At 40.9% G+C, this 12,408-nt stretch overlaps 1 protein-coding gene across 2 annotated transcripts in view; it reads left to right on the forward strand.

The window, feature by feature from the left end:
• The first annotated feature begins 4,410 nt into the window (after window positions 1-4,410).
• LOC124859917 (tumor protein p53-inducible protein 11-like) overlaps window positions 4,411-12,408 on the forward strand; it is a 58,279-nt gene continuing 50,281 nt past the window's right edge. For both annotated transcript variants that reach the window (XM_047352817.1, XM_047352827.1), the window contains exon 1: window positions 4,411-4,560. The gene's annotated coding sequence lies outside the window, so the exon portion shown is untranslated. The remainder of the gene's footprint in view (window positions 4,561-12,408) is intronic.

Consider the following 12,408-nt stretch of genomic DNA (forward strand, 5'->3'; position numbering starts at 1 on the left):
CCCACCTCCACCTGCAATTAAAAATATACAGAGATGTTAGAATTGTTTTGCCCAGAGAAATCTGTTTATGTTGCCATAGAGCTGTTCTATTTAATGTGAGCTACTTCATCCTGCTGCCAACATCCAGCAAATCCTCAGTGGTATTTTCTCCAACAGTAAACCAGCACCTCTTTGTAAAGCGGGGAAGCTTGTTTTATTAACACCTGGATGAGGACTCTAGATGCGGTTACAAACACAGGAGATCACAGACAAATAACCCTTCGTGTTTCGTTGCAAAACCTATTTTCCTTTTTAATGTTGCTTCAATGCCTTACAAAAGTATACATATCCTTCACCCTTTTTTCACATTTTTTAGGTTACAACCCAGAAAATCCCTTGTAAACTGTTAAAGTATATGGTTGTCCAACATTTCTAGAGTTAAGTTATTGCTAGGTTGATTTTTCTTCAATTCATAAAAGTTGCAAGAACACCTTGAACCAAAGATCCTTAGATCAGTCTGGAGGGCGTGTGACATAATTAACAAGCGAAAAATATTGTCGTGTTCAATTATCTGAGGTGGACCCACAAGTCCTTCCTGGACAGCATACAGACGCTCCTTTATACTTCAAACATTACGGCAGATATTTATACTGTGATTTCGTTCATTGTGGATTGGAGCAGTGGCTGTACATTCACTTCAGAGTCTCACTGTGATATGGCGGTGTGCAGAACTACAGGGGTTGGACAATGAAACTGAACCACCTGGTTTTAGACTACAATAATTTATTAGTATGGTGTAGGGCCTCCTTTTGCGGCCAATACAGCATCAGTTCGTCTTGGGAATGACATATACAAGTCCTGCACAGTGGTCAGAGGGATTTTAAGCCATTCTTCTTGCAGGATAGTGGCCAGGTCACTACATGATACTGGTGGAGGAAAACGTTTCCTGACTCGCTCCTCCAAAACACCCCAAAGTGGCTCAATAATATTTAGATCTGGTGACTGTGCAGGCCATGGGAGATGTTCAACTTCACTTTCATGATCATATAACCAATCTTTCACCAGTCTTGCTGTGTGTATTGGTGCATTGTCATCCTGATACACGGCACCGCGTTCAGGATACAATGTTTGAACCATTGGATGCACATGGTCCTCAAGAATGGTTCGGTAGTCCTTGGCAGTGACGCGCCCATCTAGCACAAGTATTGGGCCAAGGGAATGCCATTATATGGCAGCCCAAACCATCACTGATCCACCCCCATGCTTCACTCTGGGAATGCAACAGTCTGGGTGGTACGCTTCTTTGGGGCTTCTCCACACCGTAACTCTCCTGGATGTGGGGAAAACAGTAAAGGTGGACTCATCATAGAACAATACATGTTTCACATTGTCCACAGCCCAAGATTTGCGCTCCTTGCACCATTGAAACCAACGTTTGGCATTGGCATGAGTGACCAAAGGTTTGGCTATAGCAGCCCGGCCGTGTATATTGATCCTGTGGAGCTCCCGACGGACAGTTCTGGTGGAAACAGGAGAGTTGAGGTGCACATTTAATTCTGCCGTAATTTGGGCAGCCGTGGTTTTATGTTTTTTGGATACAATCCGGGTTAGCACCTGAACATCCCTTTCAGACAGCTTCCTCTTGCGTCCACAGTTAATCCTGTTGGATGTGGTTCGTCCTTCTTGGTGGTATGCTGACATTACCCTGGATACCGTGGCTCTTGATACATCACAAAGACTTGCTGTCTTGGTCACAGATGCGCCAGCAAGACGTGCACCAACAATTTGTCCTCTTTTGAACTCTGGTATGTCACCCATAATGTTGTGTGCATTTCAATATTTTGAGCAAAACTGTGCTCTTATCCTGCTAATTGAACCTTCACACTCTGCTCTTACTGGTGCAATGTGCAATCAATGAAGACTGGCTACCAGGCTGGTCCAATTTAGTCATGAAACCTCCCACACTAAAATGACAGGTGTTTCAGTTTCATTGTCCAACCCCTGTACCTTTTCTGCCACATGTAGCGTTTTATATGCAGATTAACTGTTTATTTTTGGCCCAATCTGACCAGAGCACCTTCTTCTGAATGTTTTATGCGCCACCAAGTTGTGGCTACCTGGCAATCAAATGTGACTTTTCATGGTGGGCTGCACAGTTTCACAGTTGCTAGCACTGTGGCCTTGCAGCATGAATCCCAGCCTGAGATGGTTATCACTGTGCATTAATGGGTACTCCAGCTTCCTCCCATAGTGGAAAAACATGAGTGTTCAGTCAGATGATTACTTGAAATTGAAGTATGAGTGTCTGCATGCATGGCTGTCAGTCCTGTTTGCCTCTGTGTTGTCATGTGATGCACTGGAGACCTGTCCAGGCCATACCCTGCATTTTGCCCAATGACTGCATGAGATAGGCACCAGCCTCCCTGTGATCCAGAGGGGACAAGTGGGTGTGGATGATGGATGGATGATTCTTCTTATGGCTTTGTTTCAGTTATAGATTTGCTCTGCTGGGAAAATTTGTTTTAAAAAATAACACTGCTTTAAACGTCTTCATAACTTTACCCCTGATCTTTCTGGTGTCTTGGCTGGTCTTCATGAAGCTGTTTTTTTGCCAGTATTGTCTAAAAAAAACTTCTAAGACTTTTACAGGTCCTTCTCAAAATATTAGCATATTGTGATAAAGTTTATTATTTTCCATAATGTCATGATGAAAATTTTACATTCATATATTTTAGATTCATTGCACACTAACTGAAATATTTCAGGTCTTTTATTGTCTTAATATGGATGATTTTGGCATACAGCTCATGAAAACCCAAAATTCCTATCTCACAAAATTAGCATATCATTAAAAGGGTCTCTAAACGAGCTATGAACCTAATCATCTGAATCAACGAGTTAACTCTAAACACCTGCAAAAGATTCCTGAGGCCTTTAAAACTCCCAGCCTGGTTCATCACTCAAAACCCCAATCATGGGTAAGACTGCCGACCTGACTGCTGTCCAGAAGGCCACTATTGACACCCTCAAGCAAGAGGGTAAGACACAGAAAGAAATTTCTGAACGAATAGGCTGTTCCCAGAGTGCTGTATCAAGGCACCTCTGTGGGAAGTCTGTGGGAAGGAAAAAGTGTGGCAGAAAACGCTGCACAACGAGAAGAGGTGACCGGACCCTGAGGAAGATTGTGGAGAAGGGCCGATTCCAGACCTTGGGGGACCTGCGGAAGCAGTGGACTGAGTCTGAAGTAGAAACATCCAGAGCCACTGTGCTCAGGCGTGTGCAGGAAATGGGCTACAGGTGCCGCATTCCCCAGGTCAAGCCACTTTTGAACCAGAAACAGCGGCAGAAGCGCCTGACCTGGGCTACAGAGAAGCAGCACTGGACTGTTGCTCAGTGGTCCAAAGTACTTTTTTCGGATAAAAGCAAATTCTGCATGTCATTCGGAAATCAAGGTGCCAGAGTCTGGAGGAAGACTGGGGAGAAGGAAATGCCAAAATGCCAGAAGTCCAGTGTCAAGTACCCACAGTCAGTGATGGTCTGGGGTGCCGTGTCAGCTGGGTGCCAAAACCACTGGTAAATGGTTTACTGACCATGGTATCACTGTGCTCAATTGGCCTGCCAACTCTCCTGACCTGAACCCCATAGAGAATCTGTGGGATATTGTGAAGAGAACGTTGAGAGACTCAAGACCCAACACTCTGGATGAGCTAAAGGCCGCTATTGAAGCATCCTGGGCCTCCATAAGACCTCAGCAGTGCCACAGGCTGATTGCCTCCATGCCACGCCGCATTGAAGCAGTCATTTCTGCCAAAGGATTCCCGACCAAGTATTGAGTGCATAACTGTACATGATTATTTGAAGGTTGACGTTTTTTGTATTAAAAACACTTTTCTTTTATTGGTCGGATGAAATATGCTAATTTTGTGAGATAGGAATTTTGGGTTTTCATGAGCTGTATGCCAAAATCATCCGTATTAAGACAATAAAAGACCTGAAATATTTCAGTTACTGTGCAATGAATCTAAAATATATGAATGTTAAATTTTCATCATTACATTATGGAAAATAATTAACTTTATCACAATATGCTAATATTTTGAGAAGGACTTGTACAGCTGTATAATGAAATAAAATTACACACAGGTGGAGTCTATTTACTAATATGGTGGATTCTGAAGGCACTGTATTTTATTTAAGAACAACAGAGTAAAAATGGGTGAATACAAATGCTCACCACACTTTTCAGATCTGGAAATAAAAAAAAGAAAACATTGCAAACTATTATTTTTCTTCTTTAACAAGCGTCCAATACAACAAATTAAAGTTTGTGATTTCTTTTTATTCATAGATTTGAGCACTTCTCCTTTTTACACGTTTTTTCCTGTGCGAACTCGCTCGGATATTACGGTAACAGCAGGCAGGCGTGCTTCTCCATCCTCGTTGCTGTGGTGTATTACGCTACGGCATCCGTGAAAGCACCGAGCGCCTCTACGAGCTTCCCCACAAACCGCTCACCGCACTCCCAGCGAGCACGGCTAACGTCCCCTCAAGCAAACTCTGGATCCCGCTCCGCTCCCCGCTGTAAGTTACTTCTTTTTCACGCTCTGCCGGTTTTCGCCGTGTTCGTCGGTCTCTATACATCCAACCGCACTTTTAATTTATGATGCTTCACGCTTTGTTTTCGTGTCCGTCCACATCTTTGTACGTGGGGTGGGTTAAATATTAAACTGCTAGCTTACAATGTAACTAATTCGTGGCCAGGAAATCGTTGAAAGGAGGCTTTATTTGTATCAGGTGCTGAAGTTGTTCAGAGGGCTTTATTTATTTATCTGTGTTAATTTTCTTTCTTGAAAGTATCCCAGAGTAACACAGCTGGGTGACAGAACTTAAGCGAAAGCGGCAGGGCTGTTTGGTTTGTCTGGCTATCAGGAGCGCAGATTAACGCTCGGTACCGTGAACACATCGCGAAGCGTGTTCTCTGCGGTTCTATTTTTATAGCTTTGCTCCGAATAAACGCCGGAGCCGCTACCCCCACCCAACAAGTGTGAAGTTGCAATAGAGCCGAGACAAAAATGTTACCGAGGAACTATTCATTTTTATGCCTAAGTTAAGGTTCCTGTCGTTTCCTTAATTTCTTACACATTCTTTGATTCTTTCAGAAATTAGTAGTTGGAAAGGAAAAAATAACATTTCCTGCTTAGAAAGTAAATTATTCGATTTGCTAGTGCAGTGAAAACTAAAAAACAAAAGAAAAATCAGTTTTTAAATATTTATCTGATTCATTGAACCAGTTAGCGGGGCTGCATTTTTATTTTTAAATTTTTTTTTTTTATGCTGCCACACCAGCAGGAAGAGGGAAGCTGTGCTTATCAGTGTGCTGCAGTGTTTGTGTTAAAATGACATGACCTGTGTGTATATTCCTGCCACTTCGCATGCTGCGCTCCCCCCTAAACTTAAGATGATCATTAAATCAGCCAAGGCTATATATGCTGCTGTGGGTTTGAGAGAGGTAGATCAGGCTGTTTGTGCGAGTGTGCACCAGTTTCTTCTCAAGCCTTCGGTTTGTCAAGACTTGTTCTCATTTTGTCTCATGTTGTCAGGGAAGACGAGCTCTGATCTGTTTCTCATGGGGCGATCTCTCTTATGAGGGTTGTATTTTATGTGTTTCCTCCTGAATTTGTTGTTTGTTTTAGTGAATGGGCGGTTTTGTATTACTTTCACTCAGTGTACTCTTTAGCACCTGCTTGTGTTTTGACATGTCCATGTTTGTAGCGCCAGCCCGCAGTTGATCACATAACGAATATGGAAGCAAATCTTCCATATTATTACCATATTTCAAATGAAAAAGCATTTTCAGAAATGCTTTTTCATTTTAAGAATGTGGGTGCATTGTTTGACTCATAAATGAAATTAGTAATCAATAATCCTATTTGCATTTTAATTTTCTTCTTCAAGACTGCTCATTCTTTAACTAAATTAAAATGAAAAAGACATTTGAGATTTATTATTCAAAATGTACCCCAGCAAACAGATACCACAATTCAATTTGAAATGTAAAATTTGAAAATGAAAACGCATTTGCTGAAATGCCTTTTCATTTTAAGAATGTGGCTGCATTATTTGACCCATAAATAAAATTAGTAATCAATCATCCCATTTGCATTTTCTTCTTCACGACGGCACATTTTATGCCATAATCACAAAGAAAACAAAGCAGACATTGCTTTTTCGTTTTCGTGGTCTGCCCGCAAAGTACTGCCCAGAACTCGAAAACGAAAAAGCATCCCGAGCTGCGGGCGCAGAAGAGTGACGTCAGCAGCCGCTCTTCCTCAGCTCCCTGCTGACCGAGCTACCCATCTTGTTCAGTAGGGGGCGCTGTGCACGTCTGCATTGCATTACATTGAAACGATTGAATTGCAGCAGGGCCGAGCTCAGTTTGTGGCAAATTTTATTTATGGGTCAAATAATGCAGCCAAATTCTTAAAATGAAAAAGCATTTCTGAAAATGAGTTTTCATTTGAAATATGGTAACAATTTGCTTCCATAAATGAAACCTAACCTGAGATGCCGGTCTAGGTCAGACACATGTGGATAAGGTGATCCAAGCAGGGTTAAAGGGAAATGCATGTGGAAAGAAAAACGCAATGCAAGATTTCACATTCAGTAAAGCCAAAGTAAAAAAAAATAAAATGACAATGATAAAAGGTGGGGAGCAGCCAATTTTCCCTTAATCCCCTCCGAAAGGAGATCAGCAGGTCAAACACTGAAAAATCTGATTTTTTTGTATTATTTTACCAGTTCATTAAATGCATCCACACTAAAAACACCCATAATTTATTGTGTCTAACGCATCAACTAACAGCATGTACTTTGACAGACTTTTTGGGTAAATATTTAGATAAGGATTAGAAATGGAGTTGCATAATATATTCAATTGCAGTCGTCAAATAAAGCAGTTTGTGGAATATCACAGTTTTCAGCAGTTTTCTGCTTGGATCCAATATTTGGTAGGATATTAACATTTTGAGTGTCAGACATTAACGCTTGGCATTTTTTGCCAGTTTGATAAACTCTAACTGCTCTTAATGCCTACACCTGATTTATATATTTAGTGGGTGAGATGCTCAAACATGGGTTAATCATGAAAAATATTGTCAGTGCAATTTTCAGCAGCAGTATCATAAACAAATATTTTTCTTATGCAGCCAGTTTTTAGTAGCATATGCCAAAAAAAATGGACACAGACTTACAATTCCTTCATTTTCTATCGGATTCTCTCAGAGAAGCTGCTGTAATTTTTGTTTCTGTTTCATGTGTCATAGTTCTGAGAGGAAAACATTAGCAGTCACTAGGTCAGACATGAAATAACACTAGAAATCAGTATTGGCCTGATTGGTGTAACCTCTAGTAATATACCGTACATGCTAGTGCATAAAGAGAGCGGAGAACTTTATTTTGTGACTTCTGCATAACTGAATTTGGTTGCTATGTTCTAGATGTTCCCTTGTTTCGGTGTTACAGCACACCCACCTCTTTATGCGGTTGTTGATAACGTACCTTGGATCACTATTATCATTTAGACATGGACGTCTTACTGGCCCAGGCTGAAATGATGGTAGTGGTTTAGGCTGTACTGCAGATGGAAGCATGGTGGGGCTCACTGGTTTGACCCAGCCCACTGTCAGTCTGTCGTCTTAGAGATCCCTCTTGGGAGCTGTGGTGGATATGTTCAACCAGTGTATGTAGTTGGTTCTTAAGAATCTAATCTCGGCGCTCCAGTGTGCCCTGCTCCCTCTTCACAAACTGCATCCATGTCTGGTTTGTTGCCAGGTTATCAGGAAACCTACATAATGTTCCCACTTACCACTCATGGGATGTTGTTGTAGGTGTATAGATTACGAGTAAGCACCATTAAAGAACAATTTTCAGTTAAAAACTAAATCGTTGTACTTTGGGCGTACTAGCGTACTACCTAACAGTACTCCGTTCTGTACACTAATGCCATCTCTGTCGTCTCTGGGCAACGTACACAGAAGGTAGAAGTCTGTTTGCTGTTAGAGTGTAGTTTATCCAGTAAAACAAAAACGAAACTGCAAAGCAAATTTGAATTCTGTTTTATAGAGGACAAGCAACATGTGTTCAATTGATTTTAAAGCCCAGTTGAGCCAGTAAGCTGAAAACAGTTTAAAATGAAGAAGGATAAAATTTAGTTTATAAGTTCACATTTTAGCATCAGTTCCCTGTTTGTATTTCCTTCATTTCTCATGTCTTATTCTCATGGTAGCAGTAACACCTTGTTCCTCCAGTGAAGAATCAGCATAAGATCCAGGTTGTGTGGGTGAGCAGGAGTTTCTAATTGGCAGAAGAACCAGGAGCTTCCATCTCTGCTCTCTCTACCAACAGAAACAAAGTTCTGAGCTCTTTAAAAACATCAAAAAGTAGCTGTAGAGCAAGCTGCTGATTATTGTGCTTCATGTGTTGACTTAGCCATCAGCCATTTCTTTGGCTTGGATATTTCAAAGGCCTCTCTGTCCTTTTAGCTATTTTAACCACCAAACCATTTTATGTTTACATTGTTTAAAAAGCGGTGTTGTCAAAGGTGGGAACACTAAAAGGTCTGGTAAAGTTATCAGACTGGACTTGGTGATGACATTTTTGACCTTTTTCTCTCTGAGGTTCGGGTCATCAAAGACACGTTTTGTCACCTTCGGAAACCCTTCAAAGAACCATTCAGCTTTTATTCCAAGTTTCCCTCTAATGGCTCCAATGTTGAACAGGCCTGTGTTACCTATGCGTGCTAGACAAATGGAAATGTATCATGACCTCACATTTGCTGCACAAAGTATTGCAGCTGGGCATTGCACCACTCCAGATTGAGGGTTAGGCCTATTGAGGTGGGCTGTGAGGCAGAAGTACTCCTCAGGGAGTTACAGTAGCCCATAGATGATGGTTGTGTGTCTGTTTAGTTTTGTCAGAACCCATTGAGGCAGCCTTTAGGACTGAATACAGCGTCGGGGGGGTCTCAGGGGTCCGTCACACTCTTTGTTTGCTATGTGTTGGATGACTAAAGCTGATGATAATCCCCTTTTTAAATATAACTCCCTTTTTAGATTATCACAGTCCACTAACAACTCAGCAAACCGACTATGTCTTAATTTTAATGCACGCTCTAAAGATGAGCATAAATACGTTTGCAGGCCTTTGCACGCAGAGATTCTTCATGCAGAATGAGGTGTTATTCTTGGACTTACACTGCAAGTCAGAGGTTTACATTCACTCACCATTGGCATGAACGGTATATACAAGTTTCTGATAATCCAGACACTTGTTGAAGGCATTTCAAAGTCCTTGCATGGTTCTGACTGAATACAGGTCCTTCTCAAAATATTAGCATATTGTGATAAAGTTCATTATTTTCCATAATGTCATGATGAAAATTTAACATTCATATATTTTAGATTCATTGCACACTAACTGAAATATTTCAGGTCTTTTATTGTCTTAATACGGATGATTTTGGCATACAGCTCATGAAAACCCAAAATTCCTATCTCACAAAATTAGCATATTTCATCCGACCAATAAAAGAAAAGTGTTTTTAATACAAAAAACGTCAACCTTCAAATAATCATGTACAGTTATGCACTCAATACTTGGTCGGGAATCCTTTGGCAGAAATGACTGCTTCCATGCGGCGTGGCATGGAGGCAATCAGCCTGTGGCACTGCTGAGGTCTTATGGAGGCCCAGGATGCTTCGATAGCGGCCTTTAGCTCATCCAGAGTGTTGGGTCTTGAGTCTCTCAGTCCGAAAAAAGTACTTTGGACCACTGAGCAACAATCCAGTGCTGCTTCTCTGTAGCCCAGGTCAGGCGCTTCTGCCGCTGATTCTGGTTCAAAAGTGGCTTGAATAAGGGTGGCTGCCTTGCTGAGGTCTCTGCTTTTAGTTTCCCTCTCTCAGCTATGACACTGAGTTAGCTATAGTTCTAAGTAGTGAATCTCCAGCAGGCATACCTCTGTTTATTCCCCATAGAGAATGTTTGACAGGTTGAGTCCATATGTTGCATTTTAGCCTTGGCTGAATTATTGCATTTAAAATGCATGAGGATGCAGAAAAGCTTTTAATGCATACATGTGGCAGATTATCTGTCAGTGCATCTGTCCTTTTTATTTAACAATTAAAAATCTCATTTTGGATTCATTATATTTGAGCTCTTGACATTAATTCATAACATTTAAAGCATGGTTCCTTTTTTTTTTTTTTTTTTGCCCACATCCTCTTGTTTTACATGTATTTTAATAAATAAAGAAACAATTTAAAAGTAGTTTTTTAAAAGGCTTACAACCATTTTAAAATGAGCAGTATGCAGGCAGAATTGGATGGCTGTGTATTGGAGAGTGCCGGGGCTGTTTTCAGTCGGTTTGTTTTCTTATTTACGGAGGAATATTGTCATTGTTTTGGCTGCTGGCTTGTGTTTGCCTCTTCCAGAGCTCATGCTGGATTTGTTCCTGTAAAAACTCTGTTGTGTGTTTTCATTTGTCACTCAAATGATTTGATTTTTTATAGATCTTTTTTCAAAACTGTTAAATGTTTCTTATCATTTTACCAAAAAATAAGAGTTCCTACCCGATCAGGAGTGGTATAGGAGTTGATTGTTTTGGTTTGGATAAGTATGGAAAAAACAAATCGTGTAGAGAAAATACAAATTTAATTCCTGATCCATCCTTCCTCTATGCAGTAGTTTTTCCACCCAGCCCACCATCTGTTTACATTTCCATTCATCCAACAATCTATTAATCTATATATTTATCCATCCATCTATTCATCTATTTGTAGATGAATAGTAGGGTGCTGTCTATCCAACCCACCATTCATGTGCTTGTTTATTTGTCAATCCATCCATTTGTCTACATCCATCCATCCATCCATCCATCCATGTAAAATATGTAGGAACCCTGTAGATGAAGTTTATAGGTCAACGGTGGATGATTTAAAAACACAGTTTAAAAAAACCATACAGGTGAATGTAAACAGTGCAATATTACAGTTAAACTTGAATAACAATTTACATGAAGATCATTAACTTTGCTGATGTCATAAAGCCTCACCTGAGCTCAAACGTTCCTCTGAAGGCTGGAACCCCCACCCTGCTGCTACAGTGGGGTCTTATGCACCACTAAGCCCATCGTTTTGTACTCGGGGCACCTTTCTCCCAGTGAAGACGTGATCAAGAGTCTGGTTAAAAGAAAATCTGAATTTTGAAAGCATTTGTCTCATTATGAGAAAATCCGACTATATGCGCTCCCTCAGAGTCTCAGACAGCGGCATAGTGATCACAGACCTACAATTTCTAACACTTCAGAGCGCTGTCAGCAATGGGATATGGAGATTATTAGAGAAAATGGTATTAAGGTCAGTGAATTTGCACTTGCTCTGGAAGGATCCATATCTTGACATATTGTTATAACACTTGCAATGCAGTCCCCAAATTTATTACAAATGACCTCCATATCTGTCTTTGCAAAACCCCCGAACATTGAAATTTCCACCATCAAATAAAAAAAACAAAACCTAGACATTAAGTAGACGTTAACGCAGACTTGCCGTCAAGAGGAGAGGAGGTCTAAAACATATACATGAGTGATCATTGACAACGTAGGACGTTACACAGCAGTTTATTAATACACCTTAATCAATAAACTATAAATTTCAATATAATTTATTTGCCTTTTTAGTAATTGACTAACTGAAAGTAGTGCATAGCAGTGATGTGGAATAAAATGACAGATGGTTTTCTAAGTTCTTTATAGAAAAAAGTATGGAATTCAACACTCTTTAGTCTCATATCCCTAAATAAAGGCCAGTGTAGTCAGTTGCCTTCAAAAGCCACCTAGAAACCAAGGAACAAACTGATCAGGTTAAGGACAGTGGAAAGATGATGACACAACTGAAAACCTACCAAGACATGGCAGTCCACCTAGACTATTAGGCAGTGTGAGGAGAAAACTGATCTGAGAAAGAACCAATAAGCCCCAGGTAACGTTGGAGGAGCTGCAGAGATCCATTGATTAGTCCCCTCTGCGTCTATTTGGGGGAAGAAGGGGCTCTCGTCAGAAAACACTCTGAACATACCAACCCCTCCATGAAGCATGCTGTTGGGCTGCTTTTCTTTAGTAAAATCAGTGATGCTGGTCATAGTTGAAACAGAGGGTGATACTGAGAGAACACCTGTTAGATGCTGCAAAAGCCTTGACTGACTGGGGTGGACTGTTTCATTCCAGCAGGACAACAAACCTAACCCTCCGCCCCACAGTTACCATCGACTGGGTTATTGACTGGAACGTCCTTGACCTAAATCTGACTGAGAATATGTGGCAGGACTTGAAAATTGCTCTCTATCCAATCTGACTTCGGATGAGGTAGTTGGCAA

This window comes from Girardinichthys multiradiatus, chromosome 2 (assembly GCF_021462225.1).
Source record: "Girardinichthys multiradiatus isolate DD_20200921_A chromosome 2, DD_fGirMul_XY1, whole genome shotgun sequence".
Taxonomy (NCBI): Eukaryota; Metazoa; Chordata; class Actinopteri; order Cyprinodontiformes; family Goodeidae; genus Girardinichthys; species Girardinichthys multiradiatus.